General features: G+C 38.8%; 2 pseudogenes; both read left to right on the top strand.

Moving 5' to 3' along the window:
* LOC127213583 (methionine adenosyltransferase 2 subunit beta-like) overlaps window positions 1-18,668 on the top strand; it is a 143,543-nt pseudogene that overhangs the window by 28,509 nt on the left and 96,366 nt on the right.
* Window positions 12,815-12,909, top strand: LOC127213591 (uncharacterized; annotated as a pseudogene).

The raw sequence follows: 18,668 nt of genomic DNA, 5'->3' as shown, positions 1-18,668 counted from the left end.
TAAATGGCTATGGTTGTAAATTACCATAATAAAAATGTGCTATATACTCTGTGCATATCATGAAGGGCTAATAATAGAGGTTCTGGATATACTACGCTGGCACGAAGCCAAGCTTGGCTGTCTGTATTCAGCTGTTCTCTCCATTATCTGAGCTGCATGCCCCATGTTTCTCCTAGGTTTTTGTCTCCTGTACACTATTGGGGGTCCCCTCACACACTTGATTTTCTAATCAATGGAACTTAATCCAACTCCTCAAACAAAAGTCTTCAAATACCAAACACAAAAGGATCCTGGATTTTTTTTTTCAATGTATACATTCAGGAAATTAAAGACACTTGCATCTGAAATTGTCATTTTCTTTGGTTGATGTTGAGAAACAATCACTAAATTCACAGCAAAAAATAAAGATGAACACAAGAAAGATGCTCATTTAAGCTAGTCCACAGCAGTAGAAGAATCAAGACACTTTAGGAAGACAGGTTGACATAGGACCCAGCAGCAAGCTTCATATTAACAAACCCTGTTAAAGTTTTGTTATAAAACAGAGGCGGTGAGTAAATGAGAATAATAAAGGATGGGAAGTAATTTCCAAATTAGAGAATAAAAGCCCACAGCTGACATCTAGCTTCCCTGGAATTCTAAAATACCTTGCCTCAGAGTAAACACTGGTCTAAACTGCCTGGTGTCAGTAAGAAACATAGTTGGGTTCAGAAATCCCTCCACATGGACTTTTCTATCACTCTACATTTCTGCCAAGGTTAGAACTGTGCCAGAATGCCAGAGAAAGACATTGTCTACTTCAAAACCGACCCGAAAACTCCAACCTCTAATATCTATATCTATATATCTCTATATCTATCTATCTATCTATCTGTCTGTCTGTCTGTCTGTCTGTCTGTCTGTCTGTGTGTGTGTGTGTGTGTGTGTGTGTGTGTGTGTGTATGTGTGTGTCTAAATCTCTATACATGGAATCACAAAGTATAAAGTCAAAGCAATTGGGATCAACAGAGAACAAAATTGGATTATTATACCTATGGATCTCATAATATATACTACAAAATTATGGCAACCAAAACAGCATGATAATGATAAAACAGATTCATACACCAGAAGAAAGGTAGAGGAAAATCTGAGGAAAACAGTGTACAATATTAGGCAAATACAACACCAGCAACAAAGGCAAAAACAGAAACATGGGATAGTGTCAAATCAGGGATAACTGAATTTTCCCCAGATACATAAAAGAAACAAACAAACAAAAAACAATAATTTAATCCCAGTGAAACTTTGTTAAAGAAAAAAGTTATTCTGATGCTTATAAAAGTGATAGGAAGAATTTTTTTTTTTTTTTTTTTTTACTGAGGACCATCCTTCCAGATGCCATGACAATTTTTTTTGTGTGTGTGTATGTGAGAGAAAGAGAGAGAGAGAGAGAGATCAAGCAGAATTCAAAATACTACAATGACAAATGGAGTTTATAGTAACCAGTGAGAGATGGAGGATATCAGTGGATAAGAAGTTACCAAGAGAAGATATTAAAGATGGGGACCTGTAAGGAGTAAGGTTTTTCCCTGCTGCCAGTCTGGTTCCACCGCCATGCCAGCCCCAATTAACACACCGAGACTCTGTATTTGATGTAATGCTGTTCGCCAGTTACTTGTTCCTTATCGGCTAGCTCTGTCTTAAGTATTAGCCCATTTCTGTTAATCTATGTATTTCCACGTGGTCTTATCTTACTGGGGAGAGGCGGCTGGCAGTTCTGCTCTCTCCATCTTGACTCCTCCATACTACTTCCTCTTTCCTCCTTGTCTCCTAGTCCCACCTATGTTGCTTTCCTATTGGCCAGTATGAGAAACATATTTACAGAATGACATCACCCATCATCTCCTCTTTTCTGTCTAAATAAAAAAGAAGGGTTTTAACCTTAACATAGCAAAATATATCACACAACAGTTATCAAATAAGAATCACAGTTGACACTATTTAGTCCATTAACATTTAGCAAGATTTAAAGAAAATATTCTATCATCTATCCTATCTTTGTGAATATAAAGTCTATGTAACTTAACTGTAACCCAACTAAGGAAAACTATAACCATAACTATCTGTCTTCAACTCCTTCAAAGACCACAGGAGGATAGTATATAAACTCTAGAAATGACAGAGACAACTCACTGCCTGGTCAGTCACCTGAAGTACTTCTGTAATCTTCCATCTGCAGCCCATAGGCCATAGTGTGTCTAGTACATTCCTCAGCAATGTCTTCTTGTATTGGCAGTTTGTCAGTCACTTTTCCCTGCGTCCTGCAGACTGTCTGGCAGACTCCTCCATGAAGCAGGAACTCTACAGCATCTTGAATCAGCAGTTACTTCTGTGGATCCTGCATGTCCAGTTTATACAGCATAAAGTCAAACAGCCCAGACAAGAGCAGTATCTTGCCCAAATGGCTATTCTTGCCATGTTGAAAGAAAATTCCATTACCCGTTTCTTTGATGTCCATCTTCCTTTCTGACACAGGTGGTGTTGCCAGGAGCAGTTATGTCTCACTGTCAAGAAAAACCCTAAACCTTTTTAAATGCCATATTCTGTAGGTCTTTGAAAGGTTTGAAGAATGCCTATCCATCTCAAATACATGTCTACATATCTGATCACCATGAAGGTGATCAGAAGGTGAGAGTAGATCAGAGGAATTTGATCAGCTATTGAATCTACAGTGATACCAAAGGTGAACCACCCCACATCCACTCCCCAGGGAGGGGGGGGCTCCCATGGGAGAATCATCAAAGTTGTTGTGTTTTTTAAGAAGGAAATTTGTTAAAGCCCAGCTCAGATTTGATCAAATGAGAGAATAATCTGTCAAGCTGAATATTTTCTCCCTACTTCTCACTTTAATTTCCGTCTTACTAGGATAAGCGTTTTATTTTTTTTTCCCTTGAGATAGAAGCTAGTCCTGTTGAGTTGGTTTATTTCCATAATAAAATGCCAGTAGATTTATATATATTTGTATAATAACTGAAGTTATTTCTAAAAGTAAAGGCTTTATAGACGTCACTTCACTGTGTGTGTTCTCCAAGTTCAAGAGGTATAGTTGAGGTTTAGCAAATGTCATACCTTTGAATGGATCATACTGCGTTGTTGTCAGTGACCATAGTTGTACTTTGAAATATGGGACTTGACCATGAAGAGTTAGTGTAGGAAGTGTCAGTGCCTACTAAACATTTAGGTGTGGATAAGAAGGTCTCTGAGTTTCTTCAGGGAGAGTGTTTGGGGGCAAAGAGAAAAGCCAGTGCAAAATTTTGGAGGCATAAATGTGCTCTACCATAGACTATGGGGACACTTGTATTTTCACAGCGATACACTTAGCCCCACACTTGCTGTATACACTAGTTCATACAGGTTTTGTGTGACAATTGTTACTCAGTTTTTAAAACTTACTTTTGAAACATCTAGACATATTTATGAGTATATGCAAAAAGAAATCTCAGATGTGTGCAGAGAGAAGATGTTACTTAAATGTTTAATAATAAGCCGTGTAGCACCAGAATTTTTAGCAGACATCTTAGAGACAAGAAGACAACAGAATAATGCGATGCATTCAAAAAGCTGAAATAAAATGATTTGCACCCAGGCTTTATATGTAGTTTATGAAAGAGCTCTGTTTAATGACATAATGCAGAATCCACACCACTAAAAATTAGTAAATCACAGCATTTACAGCCATACGAATGGACCTCAAAGTAAACCATATGCTCTGGATAACACGCAGGTCCATCCAGTATAACAAATGCAAATGCCATTTTCAGAGGTGTGGCTTCTATAGAGGATTGTTTTTAAGTACTGGGGAGAAGGTAAGGGAAATCTCTTTATTTTCTGCTCAGTTTTTCTGTGCCTTTAATACTATTATTAAAAAAAAACAATCTATTGAACTATTTTAAAAGGAAGAAAAGGCACATTTTATTTAAGAAGGTTAATAGCCACTGTTTGTTAATTTCAACAAATTTGAGGTTTGTGGGTGTGGACAAGTGATTAAGGCAGCCCTCCTTACAGTTAATTTTTCTGCTCTGTAGGGGACAGATAAAGTGTGCCATGTTCATATCACTTCTCCCTGAGGCCAGCGGTGCCTGGCACATCTTAGGTAATTGATACTGTTGCTCAGTTAAAAACAATATAATTTAATATATGTCGTCAATCATGCAACAATTCTTACAGTCTGTTCTTGCCACACCTACTGCTGTACCTGGGTCAGGTCCACACATTCCACGGCAGTTGTGCAGGTGAGGATTGGGCTCAAACAGGAGCTCACAGTTCACTCCTACAGACCACCTCTCCCACAATAAAATGTATTGTTATTTAAAAAAATAAAGTCATGGTATTGTGATGAACCCAGAAATATAAACACCACATAGCAAGTTTGGGAAGCCACTCAAACGATTGTTCAGTCCCAAACTATCTCAGTAAACTGCTTTGCATTAGAAGGGCTGTTCTGAAGGGATTGAGTTTCACTGGGGACTTTACATTTTTATGATCCATTAGATTCCAAAGAAAGCCTCTCCACAGATTTCAGAGCAACAAAACTACTGCACACAGGAACACTTATATATGGACACATGTCATTCCATGTCTCCAAACCTGTAGAATGCACAGCCCTAAGAGGGATCCTGATATAAATAACAGATACAGTATCATAACAGTAAGTCCATATAGGTTGAAACTTTGTAAGCAATCATTCACTTTAGTTCGGGATATTGATAGCTAGAAAATAGTCATTAAATTATCTGCACTTTCTGCTATTTTTTTTTTTTTTTTTTTTTTTTTTTTGTGAATCCCGAAAGCATGACAACCTGAATTTGATTCTCAGAATCCATGCTAAAAAATAAAAAAGCAAGGCATGGTTGCACTTGCTTATGATCCCAATGCTGGGGAAGCAAGGGTAGGAAGTCTCCCAGGACTTGTTGGCATGATAATAATTTTAGGCAAGTCAGTGAGTTCAGATGTGGTAAGAAGTCTGGTTCAAAACGAAAATCACTTCCACTAAAGTGAAATAATTCAAAGAAAATGCCTCTTATCAACTGCTGTCCTCCACACACATATGTGGACACACACACACACACACACACACACACACACACTTATTCAGCCATATAAACAATTTTCTATTTTATGTTCTAGTGCATCTAAGAAGAGCAAGGTGTAAGATTCAGGTAAGAGGTTGGATGTGTATAGCTCAGATGACAGAGTCTGCCTGGTATGTACCAAGGTCCTGATTTCATCCCCAGGACTACATAGTCCAGGTGGCATGTCAGCCACCTGTAATCCCAGTATTGGGGAGGTAGAAGGAGGAAAATCAGAAGTTCAGGGGTTCCCTCAGGTACATAGTAAATCAAAAGTAAGCCTGGGACATATGGTCATGTACATATGTGTGATCTAGATAGTTACATCATCATTTGAAGAGCCAATGGCATACATCTTTCTCTCTTCAAAGTATTTGATTCTTTTATTTGTACTATTATTTAATTAACTGATTTATTTTACATCCCGATGACTGAAGTTCCCCCTCTATCCTCTCCTTTTATTTCCTCCCCTTAGCTTTCCTCTGCTCTCCCCTTCAATCGACTTCCCCTTTGTTGCTGTTCAGAAAGGGGCAGGCCTCCCTCTCATGGGCATCAAAAATGGCATCGCATATCAAGTTGTGCAAACACGAAGTACTTCCCCTTGTATTAACGTTGAGCAAAGCAATCCAGTGTGAAGAATAAGATTCCCAAGAGCCAGCCAAAGCATTAGGGATAGCTCCTGCTCCCGCTGTTAGGAGTCCCACACGTAGACCAAGCTACACAACTGTCACATATATGCAGAGTATCTGATTCTCAAGCAAGTTTTGGCATTGTAGCTCTCCATATAAATTGTATCTTAAATAGAAATACTTCCAGAAATTTCGTCACTGTTCTAATATACTATCATCTTCGACTTATAAAATCTATAGTTTCCCAACCAAATGCTGTTTCTTTGTGTACTTCAGCTTATTCAGAATAGCATGCACAGCCAATGAATGTATAAAAATGCCTCCAAAGGGAAAGTATAAGCAGACATGATAGCAGACATGAATATTCAGGACTATGTCAGCAATGACCAACTCTAGATCCCTGAAACCTTATCCCAGCAATGCAGGCAGGCATTCAATCTGAGTATGGAAAACAGAACTTTTTAATTCTGAGTTAGACTCATCTATCTTTTACACATTACTGGTGAAGAAATAGAAATTCCAATTTGAAGTAAACTGTGGCAGCTGTGAAATGTTAGGTTTCTTTATCTGGATTTGCCTCAGATTTCTTTCTAGTGTGGGGCAGTGGTGGTGCATGCTTTTAATCCCAGCACTTTGGAGGCAGAGGCAGGTGGATCTCTGTGAGTTCGAGGCCAGCCACATCTACAAAGCAAGTTCCAGGACAGGCTCCAAAGCTACACAGAGAAACCCTGTCTCGAAAAAACAACAACAAAAATATCTCCTTTACAGTCAAATGCACAGATAACTTCTCTTAATGAATCATAGGCCTTCAGGGAAAAAAAAACCAAAAAACAAAAAAATGAAACAAAACAAAAACAAATGAAAAATTCTCTATCTGCAGGATAAACAACCCTTAATTACCTGAGCACCAGTAAGGAAAGTGTTACTCTATTCTGCTAAGCAGACTGCTCTGCAGTAAGAGTCTCTTTAGTAATTGGGTGTCATGGTGATGAAGAAGAAAAGTGTTGGGGGGGAGGCTCAGCACTTCTCTGCAGAGAATGTCTTCATAAATAACACAAAATACCAGAGTGCAGCACTCTCTGACTTTTGATACGGTTCCGTATGCATTTAAAGTTCAAGTGCAAAGTGAGAACTAAGAAATCTTTCTAGACTCAGCGTTCTCAAATGTCAAAGATTCTGCACCCTGCCTCCCAGCATGGGGGCAAAATGTCTTTTTCAATGTCTGTAGACACTTTTGATATCACCTGAAAGAGACAACCGGCTTCTATAGGTGGAATACAAGGGTGTTGATTAAAAAAAAAGAAATGGTGTAAGAGACAGGACGGTCCCTCACAGTGAAGTGTTGGCCAGCCCTTAACAGTGTCCCATCTGACAGATTCTTCTCTAGACCAATGTCTACACATGAGCAAATGTAAATCTAAAGACTAACCAGCCAGGGCAGATCCATGTCTCACAACTGGAAAGTAGCAAGACATTGCCTCTCTGTGTCAGAGGCACAGTAGATTTGTCCATGACAAACAATCAAAGAGCAGGGGATATGTGGGTCTTTAAGATACCCAGAAACCACCGTATCACCCAACTGGTCGTTAATCTTGTAGGGATGGCAAACTTCATCCATTTAATTTGTGAAAACAAACAAATACCAATGGGGGGGGGAGTGTGCTCTAATTTCAGATTTCAGGAAAGAAAAGCAGTTATAAGATCCATATACTACATTTCCCACCAGAAACAGCCCTCTAGAAGAAGGAGCCTCATTCTAGGATAAAAATAAAGCTCCTATAAGCCTTGGAGAACTTGAATCACCCACTCTTTGGCACCTAAAATTTCACTTGGTCTAACAGCATCTGTAGTGTGTTTTTTTTTTTTTAAATGCTAGTCAGATTCCATTGTTCCCGTGCGTGCTGGGTTTAAAACTAACCAGTGGCTTCTCACTGCATTCCCAGAAAGAAAAAGAAAGAAAGAAAAAAAAAAAAAGAAAAGAAAAGAAAGCTCTTATTTTCTCAGTGCCTGGCAAGTGCCAGCTAGAGCTGAGCTGGCTCTTTTAGCCTCCATGAGTTGCCTTCCACTCTTTTGCCTTTTGTCTTGGTTTCAAGACTTTAAATCGATTCTCCCTTCCCGCTAAGGGAAATGCAAGTGCTCTAAGAAATGGCGTGCTTTGTTCGTTTTTTCCTCATCATCAGGACTCATTCAGACCTTGATAAAAAGCAAAAGTCCCCCTTTCAGGAGAAAGGGTTAATCCTACCGAAATCATCGCTGGGGATGGAGAAATAGCACAGGAGTTAGGGGCACTTACTGCTCTTGTACAGGGCCTGTGTTCAGCTCCTGGTATGCAAAACCACATGTAACCCCAGTTTCAGGGGATCCAGTGCCCTCTGCTGGCCTCCTTGAGTGGTGCACAGACAGTCATTTAAGTAAACTCACATACACGTAAACATAAACAAACAATACATCTTTACCACAGAGGTCAATTTCCTTCCTAACACCAAGAAAATGAACAGTTTACTTGGTCATGATTCTCCTGTGAAGTGTGTCCTTTTGTTAGGGTACAAGTTCACAGAGGGCAGCAGAGCTTTCTTGTTCAGAAACTCACAATGTGGGGAACAGCCTAGGTTGCTTGGAACAACTCAGAACCACGGAAGTCCACAGTCACGGTGAAACAAACGGGTAAGCCTTAATACAGAAGTATCCAATATCGGGAGTGACATACAGAGCTGTGAAGAAATTCAACTTCCAAAAGTGAAAATAATGAATAGTTAAGTAGGACTTCATCAGGGTACACATCTAGTCAATTTTTGAAAAGGCAAATTAACCCGAGCACAATTGAGCTTTGACTAACAAAAAAAGTAAAGGGACTGTATGCATAGTTTAGCTGGTAAAATGTTTCACTTGCAAGCAAGACCTCAGTTTGATTGTCAGAACCTATATTAATGGCCCAGTGGCGTGCATGCATTTGTAAGGCCATGCAGGGAAAGCAGATGCAGTCAGATCATTGGGATTTGCTGACCAACTAGAAAGTCTACTTGATAAATGGATAAATGTAGGACAGTGAGTGACAACATCTCAAAAAAATAAATAAATAAATAAATAAATAAAATAAAAATGAGTCTAAATCCTGAGGAATACCTGATGACTTCCTCTTACCACTTACCATACATATTCATGTATACCTATACACATGCATGTGACTGTACACATGAACTCTCTCTCTCTCTCTCTCACACACACACACACACACACATCAATGGTTCTGCCACACTCAATGATCTTGTTTCTTAAATTTCTTCTTAGTAAACTGAACTAACACAAATATTTATGATGTGAAATTATCAGGATTAAATTAGCTATTGAGTGCAAGCATCTTATTCTAAAGCATTCTACCTAGGGTTAGATAATCACATAATTATTAGTTCCTTTGGTTTAGTGATGACCTATTATTTGATGTCACTTGATTACCATCAATGACAAATACAAACAAGAAAACAAGGAAGTATTTGAGGAATCTCTGTGGAAGTATGTTGACATACTTGCTTTAATCAGGGATAAAATCACGGCCTGCCACAGCAGGAGAGAGCAGACACATGAGCTGCTGGAGTTTGTGGAGCAAGGACAGGCTGAAGCACCCTGTGCTCCCAGGGACTGTTGTCTGCAAGTGCACCAAAGCCAGACCTATGGTTACATTGGCTGCCAATGGCAAAGGGGAGTGGATACTGATCTTGTAATACATTCCAGGAAAGATAACACCTAAAAGCTAGACCTAGCTATGTTTTCTCTCTTTCTCTCTCTCTCTCTCTCTCTCTCTCTCTCTCTCTCTCTCTCTCACACACACACACACACACACACACACACACACACACACACACACACACTTCAGAAAAAAGTTAAAAAGGAATTTGCAAATGTTTAAAATATAAAATAGCTCTGTTATGTCTAGTTCTTAGCCGAGGCTTCCATTTTATTGATATGTGTTGAAATCTCTTGTCTTTGTGCATCTGATATACTCTCTTCTCCCACATTTCTCTCTCCTTTTCTCCATCCCTTTCTATTTCTAGGTCCTTTTCCATTTCTTGCCTCTGACATTTTTGAGTACAGTATGTTCTCAGATGGTTTCCATGGGGAGTTACTAAAGCAAAAGCCACATTCCCTTTCCAGAAGCACTTCTAACATGAGTTTCAAGGCTTGTTATGATTAAAATAATTAAACTTCATCTGCTCAAAAGTAGTCATGGGACTGTAAGCATCTCCCACCAGGTTGTAAACAACTTGAGAGTCCTGGCATCCTGAGCTTGCTCTCTACACCTTGTGCAGACTATAATGATGGGATTATTCACAGTGTCTAATAAAAGGTTAAGTTGATAACAAATGAATAACTAGTATTTGGTTATTTCAAAGTATAGGTATGGTTTACATAACAATGTGGGGTTTGTATGTCTTGTGTATTCACCACAAGAGGATTCTACTGCATGACTTCATTGGACGTATTTGCACAGACTTAAGGTTGAATAAAGCACAAGAGAAAATGAAGGAAAATGGTAAACACCAATATGAATGAGGTTGCCCTCTTTCTAGAGTATAACAGTAAACAGTTTTTGATAAATAGAAATAGTACACTTTATAAGAAAAGTGGTACAAAAACACATATGCCAGTATTATTACTATCAAGTATTTCATATCACATATCAATAAGCGTATTTACACATGCAATGTTTACTTTTATTTTTTTTTACAAGATTAGCAACATACTAGGTTTGAGTGCACCAACAACACCACAAATGTATGGCTATTATCATGTTGTGCTACAACATGATAATATTTCTAGGGATAGGAATCTTGCAGTTGCCCTCTGGCACTAGAGGACTACTGTCATATATGTGGACTGTCTGTGTCAGACATACATTTCATGACTATGCTATCTACTAAATCTCAAGAAAAATCATCTGGGAAAGAGAAACTACAGATAGATGGAAATGAAATAGAAGTAGCTGTGTGCACTGGAAATCTTCCTATGCAATGTTTAGAAAGGCACTTGAGATAGCAGTTGAAACCCTAAATGAAAGTGAGTGTGGCCTGCACCAGTCTTGGGAGAGAAGTAAAAACGATAATGACGGGCAGAGTACCCATCATTTCCAGTTGCTTTGCAGTTTGCATAAGACAGGCAAATCCTGCAACCCAGAATTTCACTCTAATTGGTTACCTTGGTGACAGGTAACCTATTCAGGGAGAGATGAAGGAGAATGTTTTCTTCAACTTTGCTCACAAGAGCAAAACACCTTTTAAAAAATCCCACCTCAAAGGCTCTAGAAACATACTGTGTGGTTGATTAGCATGATGCCGTATTTGACAGCAGTGAAAGTGAGTAGACGATAATGAAGTCAATAAGCTAGTCCAATTTTAAAAGGTTCACAGAGTGAATCAATTCATGCAAAACATAACACACAAGTGGAGGTAGATTTTACATGTTGATGAACCTTTAATTTGGGGAGGTTTCATTTTCACAGTTTTTTTTTTCTGAACATGATGTTTATTCTGAATAGTATGTAATTAGAGGTTAATCATAAATGTTTTAGCTTTAGGATGTGGAAGAAAAGCTAGAGAGGAACTACTAATGATGCATATGCTTGGTTAGTGCAGCATGTGTACATTTGCTGATTGTAAGAGAGTAGACATGAGCTTCCTATTTCAAGCAGGTCAGTCTCTTATCTACGTTAGTAGCTGATGCCGATCTCCAGTGATCTCAGACAAGAGTCACTCTTTCCCTGGACCTGTATAGGTTTCCTATAATTCAACAACAATATAACAAACGAGCAGTTTGTAATGTAGTAAAATGAATATGTATCAAGAGTACAAACGCATTTAGTCTGTCCCTACTACACATAAAAATATGCCTCATTTTTGCATTTCATGTGCGCCCATATACGTGTATGTACATGTTTGTATGTGTGCATGTGAATGTTGCGGGTAACTTTACGTGTCATCTTTAGGAGCTACATCCTGTTGGCCTAGATTTTACCAGTTACACTGGACAGGTTGACCAGCAAGCCCCAGAGTTCTTCCTGTCTCCAGTGTTAGATCCATGTCACAGGCCCAAAATTTTTGCACTGTTTCTGTAGCTCAAACTCAGGTCCTCATACTTGTAAGGCAAGCACTTTCCAGATTAAGTTATCACCTTAGCTTCCCATCTTTCCCCTTTGATTTTGCTTTTGTGATTGTGTATTTTTCTTAATAGAGAGCCCCAGGACATACAAACAGCACCTATTTCTGCTGTTTCTAGAAACATGATATACAGCAGAAGTACAAACATGTTGATATGTGAGTTTATAGTCAGGAGGAAAGGAGATATAAGGGGTTGGGAACCTTAACTGAATCTGTAATACTTCATTTCCTATTTTAAAAATGGTTTGATGCACATATGGCAAAATGTTAACATCTGTTGAATCTTAGCGATGGCACATACATGCTTGGATTATTTTTGTAGTTTTCTACATACTTGAAATTTCGTGTAATTAAGAAAATAACTCTATTAATAGGAAAATTGAAATTTATTCATATTAAAATTTAAATTACAATTTATAATTAAATGGTCACATTTTGTTCGAGTCATTTGTTGCAACATCTTAATATTTCTAATTTTAAGCTTCCAGAAATAAGCCAGATGATATGCTAAGTCCTGCAAGCATTTCTTATTTTTATATTTTTCTTACTTCTAAACATTCTATTTCTCTATGTATTTACATTTTGGGGATAAAAATCTTCTCATGTGACAGAGTGAATTTTAGTTTAGGTTCAGTGAACTGTACAGTGTATCCGTCAATCAACCAGCCAATATCTGCTGAATTCATATTGTGTGCCGGTTTCTTGGTGCTTACAGTGAATTAAAGAGTCAACAAAGAAACCAGAACACAAGTGACTATTAAATTATGCACTGCTCAACAAATATTCTGGAAAAGAGAATGAGTGCCAGAGACCATCAGCAAATTGGGAGTAGTACTTCATAAATGTGTATTACAGGATATGACATTTAGTGGTCTTCATAGGTGACGAGGATTTGATGATAAAAAGCATGGACCAATGATTGACTTTCTCCAGCAGCAGGAATATGAACATTGCAATACAGAGAGGATTAGCATAGCACCTGCGCAAGAATGATGCACAAGATCATGAAGTTTGATATTTGGAAAGGCCCAAAAAGAACACCGTATCATTGATGCCAGGAAAGCTTCCCGGGCATCTGAAGGAAAAGCAATGGCTGTTGCTAACACTCCTAGGAAGGCAGCATCTAAGCAAATGATGGGTGGATATGTGAGCTTTCTTCTTAGCATTTCTGTTCAGCATTTTGGTGGAAAAATGCTAAATTGGTGGAATAGGTTTCTAATTGAAAATCCATCTGTAACTTTAAGCTATAAACAATTAACTGTAGTTGACCAGTGTTGAAATAATATATCAAAATAATATAAACATTTTGAAGTTGGAAGAATGGAGAGTACGGTGTCATGATAAAAATTACAAAATCAATTGTCAGAGAGCTATTCTGATGTACATGAGGAAGTTATGTACTTAATTACTGCAGTACTGATTTTGAGATACTATTAAAAATATCAAACACTATGGTTGGAATACAATTATTAGCCAGTGGGAAATCATACAAATGTTAAGACAAATGAAGTGGTCTTATAAGTGTACAAATAGAAAAAACAAAAACAAGCAGAATAATATTGCTTGAAAGAATAAGTTGTAAATATATAACTGATTTAGGCAATATAGAGTAGGTTATAGAAAGTATAAAATACAAAGCATTTGTATATACTGGTATGATGTCATGCATACAAACACTAACTGTCAAAATGTGCACATATATACACCAACTATAGGGCAGCCGTTAGCTGTGAAGGTAGATAAAAGGAAGCCAGATAGTAGAGTCTACCAGAGAGCCCCTGCTTTTACTATAACTATGAAAATGAGGAAGGAGGAGCTTGCACCCAGGACTTACCAGTTTAACCAATGTAAAGGCTTGGATTCCACCCCTTAATTCCCAACCTTCACAACTACTTATGAAAATGTCTTCTAACTTTACTGCTGGAAAGCCCAAAGACAGCAGTTCACTATAGTAATTGCAGTCCTATGATTTGCCTTCTTCCCATTTTCTCTTCTATTTGGTTCCAGCCCATTTCCAGCACCATCGCTGAATGCTGGAAGCTTAGATGTAAGTTCCTCAAACTGCTTGGTACTTGCTGCTACAGAAGCAAGGGGAAAGGGCAGAGAGTCTCCACTCCAAGACTCTCTTAAGTACTTCGTTTTACTTACCTCTTAAAAAGACCAGAGATGCTGCCATATTCTTATTGAGTCTCTCTAGGAGCCAGTGATAGGCTCATCAGGGACAGTACCAGGGCTATAATTTAGAAAGAAACATACAAACTCAAATGTCGGCAATAAGACCAGGTAGATTCAAGGATGAAGAGAAACAGCTGGCCAGTACTGGTTTGTAGCCAAGCTACAAAGTATCCAGGAAATAAAGTAACAGATTTGTTTCCATGTTCATTAGGAAATTCCATTTGGACCCTCAGAAGCTGCCCATGGTGATAAGAAACCTAGAACTAATTTTTTTTTTTTTTACGATCTGTGATAAGCAGGATTTATATAATTAACCTAAAAGGTTTCCATCCGTTTGGCTTAGGCACTAACATTTCATTGTTCAGGGGTCTTATTTTCTGGCTCATTTATTTTGTCATTTCACTTTCGCTTTTATCTTCCTTGCAGCATTTCTGAGTGCAAGAGAACATTACTGCATACTTGTCATTAAATAATGTTAGCTAATACTTCAAAGTCACCTCATGTAAAAGCAAGCTAAATGGAAATCACCCCTTTCAAGGTCTCCCATAGAGAGGTGGGGGGAGAGACATAGCCAATGTGCATTTCTGAATGCTGTTATAGGATCAATAAACTCTTCATCTGTGGTGAATATTGACAAGAAGATTACATGTTCCTGGACCAGGAGTCTAGAGTAGAGGAACTATGTGGTCCTTGACTTCTATGAAGAAGCGCATCTAGAACTCTGTGCTGTAGTCATCAAAAGTGTTCCAATTTTTTCACTCTTCCCTTTAGCTGTATACTTTGGCATATAGTTTTGTAAAGGTTTCTCATTCTAAGTGCCGTCTTTACAAAGACAACTAATGTGATCAGTATGAGGTTTGAGTCATACTCTCAATTCTGAATCTGTGTCACTACTAGACTATAAAGGGATAAAAGGTATATTGTGTACTGCTATCTCACTGAAGCCATACCTGCCAAGGTCATTACAGTCTAGCTAGCAGCCAGGCAACTGTCTTATTAAACTCTTTGGGCTGAGACATCATAGCCAAACAATTTACATCACCTACATCTAAAGTAGACATGTCTGAGTCCAGCCCAATTTAGGTAAAATGTATAGCCGCATGAGCTAAATATACTGCCAAGATTTCTATTGCATACAGTCATATGACAACAGACACCTACTTTTGGTATAGTACATTCTCCTGGAAAACATTAGTAAATGGTGCCACCGGAAGTTATTGTGCGTGTGTGTGTGTGTGTGTGTGTGTGTGTGTGTGTGTATGTGGCGTGATTTACTTCAAAACTATTCTGTCATTGAATTTATCTTGACACCCTCTAAAAAATAAGCAAAATCACTTCATTCCAATTAACTCACAAATAAAAACATCACAAAGTTATCTTAAGGAAGATACTTAGACACTTTCCAAGTCCAAAAGACTTTACAACTTAGTGAACTTCTGTACAACTATAAAGAAGACCACACTATCTTTTCTATTTTTTGAGACAGGGTTTGTCTGTGTAACTCTTATCTGTCCTGGAATTTACTCTGCATACCGGGTTAACTTTGAAATCACAGAGATCTGCTTGCCTCTGTCTCCCAAGTGCTGGGATTAAAGGCATTTGCCACCACACCCAGTTCCTCTTTGTCTTTTTAAAACCATTTTATTTATTTTTTCTCCCATGTCTACTTATATTTTAAAACACACTGTGAACCATTAGATGTTTTTTAAAATATGAATCTGTCTTTACTGTAAATGTTTATCTTTTTCTGGCCACGAGTCTTGTATCTGGTAAACAACAACATTGCTAAAATGAAAGCCATAGCTGTGTCAGCCACGGTTTATTAAAGATGGCGGCAGCTATTTTACGGCCAGCACTGAGAGCTGTGCTCACCTCCTTGGTCTATGCTGCCATCCAGCAGCATGTTGCCGGCTTGGGGATGTGGTCACTGCCATTGCCAGCTCTCGTACACACCAATAAATTGTTAGCAATGCTTTTTTAAAGGCGTGCGGTTTTTTGCTGCTTATGTTGAGTCAGGTAACTTCCCTTAAAGGAGTTGCTCAATTATCTTCTTGTCTCTCGCCAGGCAGAGTCCAACCGAGAAAAATGCTGCTACCAAGAAACCTTGCTTGTCTATGTTTTTTTGTTTTTAAAACCCTTTTTTAAGCTTTTGTTAAATTTTAAGTGGAAGTTCTTATTAGCCACGTGGGCACCATATGTAACGAGTAAGGTCGCCCCCTCTACCACCACTGGTCTTGTCCCGCCACCGCACCAGCCCCAAATAACACACTGAGACTCTGTATTTGATATAATGCTGTTGGCCAGGTACTACTTTCTTATCGGCTAGCTCTGTCTTAAGTATTAACCCATTTATGTTAATCTACGTATTTCCACATGCTTTCATCTTACCAGGGAATGGGGCCTGCGTCTGGCCTCCCCAGCCTTTCCATGTTGACTCCTCCTTCCTCCTTCTTCTTTCCTTTTTCCTCCTTGTCTCCTAGTCCCTCCTCTCTAAGAATCCACAAGGATGACCTCAACTAAGAATCTAAGCAACAGTGGAAAGGTTACCTTAAATGCCCTTCCCCTATAATGAGATTGATGTCTACCTTATATGCTATCATAGAGCCTTCGTCTAGTAGCCGATGGAAGCAGAAACAGACACCCACAGCTAAACACTTGACCCGAACTCCTGGAATCCAGTTGTAGAGGAGGAGTGATGAGTAAAGGGGTCAAGACAAAGCTGGAGAAACCCACAGAAACAGCACAGCTGACCTGAACAAGAGGGAGCTCATAGACCCCAGTCTGACAGCTGGGGAACCAGCATAGGACCTAACGAGGCCCTCTGGGCATGAGTGTCAGTTAGGAGGACTGGGCTGTCTATGGGGCCTCTGGCAGTGGATCGGTATTTATACCTAGTATAGGAATGCACTTTGGGAGCCCATTCCCTATGGAGAGGTACCCTCTCAGCCTAGATACACAGGAGAGTATGATGTGATATATTTGATGATCCCCTATGGGAGGCCTCACCATTCTTGAGGAGTAATGGGGATTGGGATGGGAGGTTGCGGGGGAGGGGGGATGGGAGCATGGGTGGTTTGAATTATGATGTTTTTTTTTTTAAGGAAAACATGAAAGTAGCATCCTTCTTTGTGAAATATAAGGGAGAATGTTTAATGGGGGAGAACTTGAAATTAAAACAGAAGGCTTTACTTAGTAAAAGTTATTTTCATCCTACTTTTATTTAATTCCCATAGCTTCTCATTTATTCACAAAGGAATACTAAGAAATAGAAATTAGTTTTACCCTGACAAAAGGCATTCCTTTCTCTGAGTCTCCCACTTTTATTTTTAATAACTGAGCTCAAAACAGATAAATGTTTTGAGTTAATGTCTGGCTATCTTTTGACATATAGTTTGACTAGACGATGTTTAAAAAAGAAAAAAGAGGGTGAAAATTATCTAAATAACTTGCAAGTTAACAAACTGCTTCATATAAAATTGTAAAACTTAACAAAAAAGAAGTGAATAATTTGATTATATAATTATAGAAAAAGTTATAATATAAAAAGATATAAAAGCTGTAAGGTATCGTTGCTGTGTAAAGAATGACAATGCTTGAGATAGCATACAGATGAGGCCACTGAATCACATGCAGACATTGCTGAAGATGAAATCTAAAAGGCCACACAGATACTGCGTCTACCTTTAACCAAAGCTAATGCACCTTACGTAACCGATTTCCCAAGACCCCAGGAGAAAAATGTCAATAACTGTAGAACAGAACCAAAAAGAAAAGGAAATTGACTTTTTAAGGATCTTACTCCCACAAATTTGTGTCAGTATTGTGCCCACGGGCATATCTTCAAAGCAGGCTTCTATTGTAGCACCCAGGATTCATTGTTCGGTGAGACTGACAATTACTGTTCTATCTTCAACAGTACGAATAGCACCTTCCAGCACTATATGAATACTAGTCAGTAAATGTGAACCTTGCAAATGAGTACCATCTTGATTTCTCCATGTTCTATAATTGTGTGACATCTTCAGCAGTAAGATCTTAGTGTCAGGTTGTGGATGTTAACCAGTGGTATCATCAGCAATGACCTGCAATATTTGGGATGTCTATGGATCACTTTGGTCAAGAACTTGAACTCACAGAAACTGTGGCATCATGCACAAGACCTGTACAAGATTATAAAGGACAGAATTCCAGAATGAGAAGGGGAAATCAGCCCAAAGTCCCATTGCTGACCACGGAGCCTTTTGCAGATAATAGCTGCAGGGAAAGAGAAAGTCGACTTTCTTTAATGGAATGACACAGGGTATGTCAGTTACACTCCAGTGCAAGCCCCCCATGGTCAGGAATAGTTAGTTGGTCAACACAAATCAGACTTGGGGTAATTTGAATGAGAATGACCTCCACAGGGTTGGCTATTGGTTTCCCAATCAGTGGAACTGTTTGGGAATGGCTGTGATGATGATTAGCCTTGTTGGAAGAGGTGGTTAGGGGCGGGCTTGAAGTTTGTTTCAAAGGATGAGTTCTACTCACTCCCTGTGTGTTCTCTGCCTCCTGTTGCAGCTCAACTGTGAACTATTAGCTGTTCTTACTGTGTGCCTTCGTTCTAC

The sequence above is a fragment of the Phodopus roborovskii genome, unplaced genomic scaffold, assembly GCF_943737965.1.
Source record: "Phodopus roborovskii unplaced genomic scaffold, PHOROB, whole genome shotgun sequence".
Taxonomy (NCBI): domain Eukaryota; kingdom Metazoa; phylum Chordata; class Mammalia; order Rodentia; family Cricetidae; genus Phodopus; species Phodopus roborovskii.
This window is presented reverse-complemented; position numbering and strand designations above follow the sequence as displayed.